The sequence below is a fragment of the Bos indicus genome, chromosome 4 (assembly GCF_029378745.1).
Source record: "Bos indicus isolate NIAB-ARS_2022 breed Sahiwal x Tharparkar chromosome 4, NIAB-ARS_B.indTharparkar_mat_pri_1.0, whole genome shotgun sequence".
Classification (NCBI taxonomy): Eukaryota; Metazoa; Chordata; class Mammalia; order Artiodactyla; family Bovidae; genus Bos; species Bos indicus.
In genome coordinates, this window is record NC_091763.1 from 55,983,390 (window position 1) to 55,994,521 (window position 11,132).

The 11,132-nt window shown below is 37.2% G+C and overlaps 1 pseudogene; it reads left to right on the top strand.

Moving 5' to 3' along the window:
- Nucleotides 1-8,306: 8,306 nt before the first annotated feature.
- On the top strand, nucleotides 8,307-9,859 carry LOC109558096 (stress-induced-phosphoprotein 1 pseudogene; annotated as a pseudogene).
- The last annotated feature ends 1,273 nt before the right edge of the window (nucleotides 9,860-11,132 follow it).

Consider the following 11,132-nt stretch of genomic DNA (forward strand, 5'->3'; position numbering starts at 1 on the left):
CTAACTAATGTATAGTGGATTTACAATATTGAGTTAGTCTCAGATGTACCGCAAAGTGAATAGGGGTGTGTGTGTGTGTGTGTATTTAGATTCTTTTCCAGTATAGGATATTATATCAAATATCAAATATAGTTCCCTATTTTATACAATAAATCCTTGTTTATCTATTTCATATATAGTGGTATGTATCTGTTAATCCCATACTCCTAATTTGTCCCTTCTCCATCCCTTTACCCTTTGGTAAGTTTGTGTCCTTATGCCTATGAGACTATTTCTGCTTTGTGATATCACGTGTATTATTTTTTAGATTCCACACATAAGTGATATCATGCAATATTTGTCTTTCTCTGTCTGGCTTTCTTCAGTATGATAATCTCTAGTTTTTCTAACATAAATAAGTTAATACTGGAGACGTATGAGGCAATGATGTTAAAATAATGTGGAAATAATATTGGCTGTTTCATAGACTGTTTTTCTAAGTCCAAGGGATTCAAAACTGCAGAAACAGGAAAAGAAAAGGAAAAGCCCTCAGATGGGCTGGTGACCTGGCAACATGAGCCTTTGGGCTGTATTTTAGAAAAACCAACAATGAAAGCCTGTTCACAGGGCTCTCTCTCCCCAGAGAGGCGCCCCAGCCTGGGGCAGTTCTTGGCTGCTTGGTAGGCCCACTACCTCCTGTGAGTACTAAGAGTGCAGCCCCATAAGCTCTGATTTCCATGTCCTTTGGCTCTATCTCAGCTAACATTAGCCCTCACCTGATAAAATTTTGTCCTCATTCCTATTCTATTGTTTTGGGCAATCTAATATTCTTTGTCACATATTCCAGCTACTCTGTGGAGAAGGAAATGGCAACCCACTCCAGTATTATTGCCTGGAGAAGCCCATGGACAGAGGAGTCTGGCGGGTTACAGTCCATGGGGTTGCAAAGACTCAAACACGACCGAAGCGACTGAGCAGGCACCAGCTACTCTGAGCTGCTTGCCTTGATGGGCCATTTTAATCCCCAGCTATGAATGAGGATATGTGAGGAGCGGGGAGGCGGGGGGTGGCGGTGGTGGCTGTTAGTGCTCTGGTTATCATTATGCATTATAATGCAAAACAATAATCATAAACAATCAGATGAAAATATTTTAAAAATATTTTCAGATATTACAATTCTTTACCTTCATGTTTGCATTTTCCCACCAGGTTCTAAACCTGCTGTGTGAGAGGGGGAGAATATCAAAGTCACCAAGGAAAAATTTTATATAACCCGTATCTTTCTACCCTTCCCTTTTTCAAGACTGTTATGTTGAAAACTACCATTCTTAACAGGGGAGTGGAGGGGATGAGGTATAACCTACATTTCCCTAATGCCTCAAAACTTTTAAACTCAAGAGTTTCAGGATCCTTAGGAATTTATAGACTTTTTTTTTGATGGCAGGGAGGACAGTTCTATGTTTAAATGTACTTATGTAACAAGCTTTCCAAAGGGTAAAAGCGTTCTGTTTTATGTTAAGTACTATCATGTAAGATGTATCAGTATATATTTTTTGCAGCAATTTTAATGATTCTTTCATATCTAGACTGATAAAGATTCTGTTAGTTTTAGAAATATCAGTTAAAGGGAAAAACACTAAAAACTCCTCCTAATTCTCTGAAGATTTCAGAGTAAAATTATTTCTATCTGGCTTTTAATTTAAAGAAATCTTGGTCTTTTACTTTAAATATGTATGTACTTTGTCATTTTCTGTATCTCCCAAGAGACTTTTCTGTCCTGAAATCAGAAGGCATCCCTTTAGGTTGGTGGCCCTCAGGTGAATGAGAAATGCAATTGAGATTGAAGAAATGATGAATCTGCTCAAACTATCTCCTCTTCCTTCCATCATGTCCAGCTGTCTAGCTTGAAATATTCACTGTTAAAACTGCACAGCCCCATACCCAGGTTAGACAATTTGGAATTGTTGAGAATCTCTTTCATTAGTTGGCACTACTGATTTTATTAAATAAATTTAATACATTTTGCTTATGTACAATTTATACTCCACAAATCTTCAACATATTTGAGATGATCAACAGTAAAACTATATCCATTATGGAAATAAAAAGTAATTCTTCCCCTCTTTCCTACTTATCCTTCCCAACAATAAAAAAGTGAAAGTCAACTTTGAATTCAACATTTGTTAAAATTATAGGAAAAACAATAAGCCAAAATAATATTTGATTATTTCCTATCAGAATATTCTGATAACCTTAGGCAAAGGGGAAACTGGATAGGTAGGGAAAAGGTTTTGTTTAGGATTAAGAAAATGTGCCAGTTAGTAGGTTTTTGTCTCCCCTTCTAACTGTGTTATGTGATGCTGGAGTGGGGACTTTGCAAACCTCTTTGCCAACTGGCTCCCTATTAAGCTCTGCCAATTATGGGTGTGTGTGTGTGTGTGAGAGAGAGAGAGAGGTTTTAAGTACATCTAACATCTTTTCCTTGTTTTTCCAGTTCTAAGGGAGGCAGCTGCTACCTCATTTTTCTCTTTTTTTGCCTTTTCAGTCACCAAATTAACTTTACACCTAATTGATAATTACTTACACTCTATTTTCTGTTAAATAAATAGTCTGACTTAGTCTCATGACTAGATCTTAATGGATACAATGATGGACACCAGGTCATATCTCATGTCTCCTAATATGTTTACTTACATGGAGCAGCATGCCTCCTAAGATAGTCACACACTCCTCCTGAGCTCTTAATTCAAGTCTTCCCATGAGATCAAGCTTTGTTAAATATAATGTTTCTTTTAACAAAGAAGCATGTAAAGCATTGTTTTATTCCATTTTTAATTTTTGGTAAAATTCTTATCATTCAGATTGTCATTTGCTTCCTTTGGATGTGTAAATGGACTATGTTAGTCAGACCCATGACTGCATGAATTACACATGAGTAGAAAAGCTCCATTAGCTCCTCCCAAGGGCTAATTTTTCTATTTGAAAATGGTAAATAAAGTGAGGATGGTGGTCCTAGAAGGTTAAAAACTAAACCCAGTTAGAAGTCTGGTTTATTTAATGCTATCAGAATATTTAAAAAAAAATTAAAGTTGGTAGAAAGACTGCTAGTTCTATACAGAAAGATATTATATTGAAAGTCAGCAATTATTTTCTGCACAAAGTTTAATTTTCAACTTTCTGACAATCCACCATTGCCTTCTCAACATCACCGTTGTCATGGGAAAGTAAAGTTCACTTTTTCTTTCACAGATTAGTCCATTCATAATGCACAATAACCAAGGCTCAGGGGTTTTCAGGACTATAAGGAAACATATGGCCAAGACAGTTAAAAAAAAAACAGACAATATAAAAACCAAGATCACGAAGCAGGAAGGACCTGAATTTTGAGTTTAATAAGAAAGTAGGAGTCAAATTTACTTAGGATTACCTTAACAGTGAAGCACAGAAGACAGAGGAATAGCATATTTAAAGTACAGGAAGAAAAAACTATCAACCAAGAAATCTAAACGCAGCAAACTTTGAAAGAACTTAGATCCGCCTAACAAGAAATACTAAATAAAGTCCTTCAGACTAATAAGAAATGACTCAGGATGGTAACTTGAATCCACAGGAAGAAATAAAGAGCACCAGAAATGATAAATATGTGAATAATTATAAACAGTATAAATATTCTTATTTTTCTTATAATTACTCTAAGAGATAAAACATTGTATAAAACAATAATTATATTGTTGGGTTTACTATATAAATGGATAATATATAGCACAAAAAAGAGGGAGGCTACCTTAGAGTAAAGCTGCTATTTTACCAGAATTAGGTCTGTTTTAACCTGATGTACATTGTGATAAATTTTGATGTAAAAATAATACCTAGCATAATCACTAACAAAATAACTAAAAAAATATACTTAAAAATTTGGCAGAGGAATTAAAATAATACAGTTTGACACAAAAGAAGGCTGTAGAGAAGGAACAGATAAACACAAAATGTGACTCATACAACTTAATAGAAAGAAAATTAAACCATCTGATTTAAAAATGGGCAGAGAATCTGAATTTAAATTTTTCCAAAGACATACAAATGGCCAACATGTACATGAAAAGATGCTCAACATCACTAATCAGGGAAATTCAAATTGAAACCCACAATGAGATAGTACCTCATACCTGTTAGAATGGCTATCATCAGAATGACAAGAAACAACAAGTGTTGGTGAAAAAAAGGGAATACTCGTGCACTGTTGGTGTGACATATATTGGTGCAGCCTTATGGAAAACAGTCAGGAAGATTCTCAAAATGTTAAAAATAGAACTACCATATATGATCCAGCAATTTCACTTCTGGATATTTATCTAAAGGAAACAAAAACACTAACTTGAAAAGATACACGCAGCACTATGTTCACTGCAGTATTACTTACAACAGCCAAGATACGGAAGCAACCTACGTATCCATCACAGATGAATGAACACAGGCGATGTGCTACACACACATATGGAATATTATTTGACCATAAAAAGAAGGAAATCTTGCTATTCATAACAACCGGGATGAACCTTAAGAGCCTTTTACTAAGTGCAGTAGGTCAAAGACAACTACTATATGGTTTTACTTACATGTGGAACACTAGAAACAAAACCAAACACGAAGCTCACAGCTAGAGAGAATAGGTTGATGTTGCCAGAGGTGGGATTAGAGGTAGACAAAATAGGCGAAGGGGGTCAAAAGATAAAAACTTCCAGTTATAAAATAAATAAGTCATGCTGATGTAGTGTACAACAAGGTGACTAGAATTAATAATACTCTTGCATATCTCAAAGTTGCTAAGAGAGTAGATCTTTAAATTTCTCATTACACATACACAAAAAATTTGTAACAATGGTGACAAATGTTAACTATTAACTTACTGTGATCATTTTGCAATATAATTATCAAATCATTGCACTGTACACCTGAAATTAATAAAGTGTTAAGTCAATTACATCTCAACTTTCTAACAATATAAGACATCTAGAAGATAATAGCAAAATGCAGACATTTTCAGTGAAATAAATACTTGCATTAATGTGATTATACTCTAATTGAAAGGTGGATATGGTCAGACTGGATTAAAAAAGCAATTATCCAATTATATGCTGTCTATGGAGACACAATACAGAGTCCAAGGCACAACTGGTCAAAAATAAAAGGATATTAATATACTTGGAGTGGCTACATTAAGATTAATGGACTTTAAGTCAAGAAATATTACTAAAGACAGAGGGACATTTCATAATGATGAATCAAATATCATGAAAATAAATCAGTTTTAGTCTACACTTAGCGAACAAAGGATAGACAATTAAATAACTATAACTAGAGATTTTAATGCCCCACTTTCAATATTGGATAGAACCAGACATAAAATCAAAATGGACATAGATAAATTGAACACAATTCATTTAATCTAATGTGTAGATTGTGGTAAGTTAAGATGCATATAGCCACCCACATTCTATCCAAAAGAGAATATATTGGGTTAGCCAAAAAGTTCATTTGAGTTTCTCCATACAACAAACCCACACAAAACTCAAAAAACCATATAGCTAATATAATTCTTTCTGGTGAAAACTAGTGCTTTCTCCCTGATTCAGGAAGTTAAGGATATCTATACTCTCATTACTTCTACTTCAGTGTTGTACTGGTGGTTTAGCCAACTTAATAATAAGAGAAATCAAGGTAATGTAGATTAGAAAGAAAGATATAAAACTTTAATATTTGAACATGGCATGATGTTATGTGCACAAAACCCTATAGAATCAAAAAAAACTACTTAAACTAATAAATCAGTTTAGCAAGTTTTCAGGATATAAAATACACAAAATTACATTATATATCTATGAAAACAATGAACAATCTGAAAATGAAATTAACAATTTCATTCACAATAGCTTCAAAAAGAATAAAATAGTTATGAACAAACAGCAGAAGAGACACACACTTTATCTCATGAACTTTGCTGAAAGTAAAGACCTAACTGAAAGGAGAGATATAACACATTCATGGATTGGAAGACTCAATATTGTTAGGATGGCAATTCTCCCCAAATTGATCTATAGAAGCAAGGTCAGCCTTATCAAAAACTCAGCAAGTTTTTTGGTAGAAATGGGTGAGTCAATACTGAACTTTATATGGAAATACAAAGAACCCAGAACAGTCAAAATTTTTAAAGAACAAAAGTTAGAGACCTTACACTTTTTTTTTCAAAACTCCCAACTAAAGCTATAATCAAGACATTGCAGTGTTGACTTAAGAATAGACATGTAGATAAATGTAACAGGAGAGTCTAGAAAGAAACCTTTATACTTATGGTCAATCAGTTTTCAACAGAATGCCAAGGAATTCAATAGGAAGAAGAAAGTCTTTTCAGAAAATGGTACTAAAATAACTGAATATCCATATGAAAATAAAAACCTCAGATCTTAACATTATAACATTCAGAAAAATAAACTCAAAATGGATCACAGATCTAGATATATGAGCTAAAAACATGAAACTTCTAGAAGAAAACAGGAGAAAATCTTCGTGATACTGGGCTAGATTTCTTAGGAATCCTTTTTGTTCCAAAATCATGATCAATAAAATAGAAAATTAATAAATTGGAAAGACCTCATAAAATTAAAAACTTTTGCTCTTCAAAAAGCACCATTAATAAAAAGTCACAAACTAGTAGAATACATTTTCAAGTTATATGCCTGATATCCATAATAGATTAAAAAAAAAAAACACTTAAAACTCCATCATAAGAATTCAAGTAACCCAATTTAAAAATGAGCAACAGATTTGAAAAGCATTTCACTAAGAAAAATATATGAATGGCTAATAAGCCCATGAAAGGGTGCTTGATATCATTAATCATTAGTAGTGTAAGTTGTTCAGTCGTATCCAACTCTTTGCGACCCCACGGACTGTAGCCCGCCAGTCTCCTCTGTCCATGGGATTTTCCAGGCAAGAATACTGGAGTGGATTGCCATTCCTTTCTCCAGAGGATCTTCTTGACCCAGGGATCGAACCTTGGTCTCCTGCACTGCAGGAGAACTCTTTACCATTTGAGCTACAGGGAAGACCTCACTAATCATTAGAGAAATGCAAATTAAAATCATAGCGAAATACCATTTCAAACTCATCAGAGTGGTGTAATGTAAAAGACTGTCAATATGAAATGTTAGCAAGTATGAGAAGAATCTGGAACCCTCATACATTGCTGGTAAGAATGTAAAATGGTAAACATTTTGGCAGTCACTTCAAAAGTTAAATATTAGCTTACTATGATTATAGTTAACTTACAACTCTCTGGGGCTTTCCTGGTGGCTCAGTCAGTAAAGAATCTGCCTGCAATGCAGGAAACTTGGGTTTAATCCCTGGATCAGGAAGATCCCCTGGAGAAGGGAATGGCGACCCACTCCAATATTTTTGCCTGCAAAATCCCATGGACAGAGGAGGTGGGCAGGCTACAGTCTATGACGTTGCAAGAGTTGGACACAATTTAGTGACTAATCCACCACCACCACCACCACCACAACTATCTAGCAATTTCACACTTTGACAACTACCCAAGAAAATGAAAATGTATGTCCATATAAAGACTTGTACATGAATATTCACAGCAGCATTAGTCATCATAGCCAAGGACTGGAAATAATCCAAATGTCCACTGGCAAGTGGAGGGATAAACAAAGACACAGAATATTTTCAACATGACAAGGATTACTAGGTTGCCCTTCTTTAATAACACTCAATTCCCTTCCTCACTGTACCTCCCACTCTACTCCCTGTCCTGCCCATGATCCCTGACAACTACTAAGTTCTCCTCAATTTGTATAATTCTGTCATTTCAAGAACGTTATATAATGAAATCATACAGATGGTAGCTAACCTTTTTGGATTGACTCTTTTCACTCATCACAATACCCTGGAGATTCATTCCAATTGTTGCATGTATCAATAATCCATTTCTTTCTTATTACTGAGTAGTAGTCAAGGATATGAATTCCAGTTTCTTTAGTCATTCACCCATTGAGGAAAGTCTGATCTGTTTTTAGTTGTTGGCTATTTCAAATAAAGCTGTCATAGACATTCATTTACATGTTTTTACATGAGGACAAGTCTTTATTTTTTCTGGGATGAACACCCAAGAGTATAACAGCTGGGTGTTATAGCAGTTGCATGTTTAGTTTAAGAAACTGCCAAACTGTTTTCCCGAGTATCTAGGAACTATCTTTTTCAAAGTTCTAGGCTGAGAACGAGAGCAGATCAAACCTACTGAATGGGTTTGGCGAGGCCAGGCTATGGAGAAGATAAATGAGTTAAAGCCAAAGGTGATGAGGCCCTGAGTGCTGGCAACAAGGATGATGCGCCACAGTGCTGCCCTCAAACAGTGAGTTAGGTCCCCAGACCGTGTGCTCTCCAGCAATCGCTCTGTGTCCTTCACCAAGAAAGGTGATCATCAAAAGGCTACAAGGATGGTGACAAAACTGTTGACTTAAAACCTGACTGGGGCAAGGGCTCTATTCCCCAAAAGCCGTAGCTCTTGAGTTTTTAAACTCATTCAAAAACCACCACTCAAACCTATGACAAGAGTTTAAACATGAAGCAAGTAATCCTCAATCCTCAGCTCAAAGATGGTTTACAGAATATGGAGCCCTGGTCAGCAGAGAGGAAAGTCAAGAATCCTTTCATCATGTCTGATCTATACCAGAAGTTGGATAGTGATTCCAGGACAAGGACACTGCTCATGGATCCTACCTACCAGGAACTGATAGGGCAACACACAACAGGCCATCTGACCCGGGCTAAAACTGCAAGATCCGTAGGTCATGACTATCCTTAGTGTCTCCTCCAAGGTGATCTGGGCAGTATGGATGAGGAGAAAGAACCTGAGACACCTCCACCACCACCATCTTCTCCCAAAAAGGAGACCAAGCCAGAGCCAATGGAAGAAAATCTTCCAGAGAATAAGAAGCAGGCACTGGAGGAAAAAGAGTTGGGGAAGCATGCCTGTAAGAGAAAGAAAAAAAAAAAAAAACAACAACTTTGACTCAGCCTTAAATAGTAGGACAGAGCCAACACCAAGACCCCACCAACATGACTCACACGACCAATCAAGGAGCAAGGTACTCCACAAAGGATGACCAGAGTGAAAGTCAGGAGATTTGTGAGAAGGCCTTTGAAGAGCAGCTAAACAAGCGAGAAAAGTATCACCAACAGATCGCCAAACCTTACACTCAAATTGGAAGAGCCTACTCCAAGGAAGGAAAGTACACGGATGCCATCCATTTCTACAAGTCTCTGGCAGAGCACCAAACCCCGGACTGCATAAACCCAGAACAAAGGTAATGAATATATGCAGAAAGGGGACTATCCCCAGGCCAGAAACCATCAAATAGGAATCTGAGAGACACCAAATTGTACAGCAAGTGAACTGCCTGCTCCATCGAACTCCTGGAGTTTCAGCTGCACACAAGGACTGTGAGAAATATATCCAGTTAGAAATGACTCTCACCAAGGGTTATCCATGGAAAGCAGCTGCCCTAAGAATCAACAAAGGACTATACAAAAGCCATGGATGTCCACTATAAGGCACTAGGCCTGGACTCCAACTGTAAGCAGGTAGCTGACAGTCACCATGGCTACACGGTGTTACAGAACCACCAACACAACAGCCTTGAAGACGTGAAGAGATAGGCCATGGCCAAGGTGCAGTAGATGAGTGACCTGGCCATGTGGCTTAACTTGGAACAGATGCTGAAGAACCCTGGCACTCAGCAGACACTTAAAGAATCCTGCAATAATGTGGAAGCTCCAGAAGCTGATGGAGGTGGGTCTGATTGCAATCGGGTGATGACTCACTCATCTCCTTCCCTTCACCCTCACATAGAAAAAGGAGCCAGAACTGTGGCAAGCAGCATGGAGCAGAAGGGACAGAAGGGACAGACAGGGAAAGGAGAACAACTTATCTCTCTATGTTTATAGAGACCAATGTGGAAGACAGAGATTTGTACTCCAGTTATTCATGTAGCCTCTCAGCCCTTCTTGCACTAACACTGTCTCTCTTGCTGCCCCCAGATTTCATGTCTCCCACCCATGCTCCTCAGTCACTGTCCAAGCTGCTCTGCCATAGTTGGTGATTGATGGGGTTGGGGTGTGGCGGTGGGCAGGGAGTGAAAGCGTTAGCCGCTTACTTGTGTCCTTGACTCTTTGTGACCCCATGGACTATAGCCCACCAGGCTCCTCTGTCCAAGGAGTTCTTCAGGCAAGAATACTGGAGTGGGTAGCCATTCCCTTCTCTAAGGGATCTTCCCAACCCAGGGATCAAACCTGGGTCTCCTGCATTGCAGGCAGATTCTTTTACCATCAAAGCCACCCACCAGGCAAAGGGGGAGGCTGTTCTTTCCAACCTCAGGTCCCAACTGTCTTCACACTATAAACTCTATGACCCCTTTACCAACAGAACCAGCCAGTCAGGCCTGGTTACACATTTTTTAAAAAAAAGCAGGAAAGAAAAAGTCGTTCTGTTTATTGTTAATACCAGACAAGAGAAAGACAAAATATATCTTTGTTCAAGCTTAGGTCTTTTACAGGAAATAGGAAACCAGAAGTCTATTCAGATCTTATCATAGCTTAATTAATGAAAGAAGGTGCATTATGATCAAGGTTGTCTTTGGGGGAAAAAAAAAAAGCAACTGATTAACAAAAGCAACTTAAAACTTCACAACTGTTTTTAATGTTGACCTAGGAGCTCCATGTTAGTAGAGCTTTCATGGTCTACTGATGTAATTTTTGGCAACGAGCAGACTCTGAATGTTTTACTCAACATTTTGGGATTAAAACACAGGAAACATTCTTACCATGTTCCCAAATGTATAACCTATTTATTTTGATTTATTTTCATAAAAGAACAAGCTCTCAGAATTATAGACACATGTTCTCATCCCCAAAACAAAATAAACCACGTCTTTGAGGCTGAAAAAGAAAACTTTCAGAAGATTTTTGAATAATTTAAAAGATTCTGAGCCTTGAGACATAATATTCTGATCATGAAATCATTACTGCACAGCAAGTAATGATTCTCTTGAAATCTGAAGTCAACAGGAGATCTGTGCAAGAGTCAATCA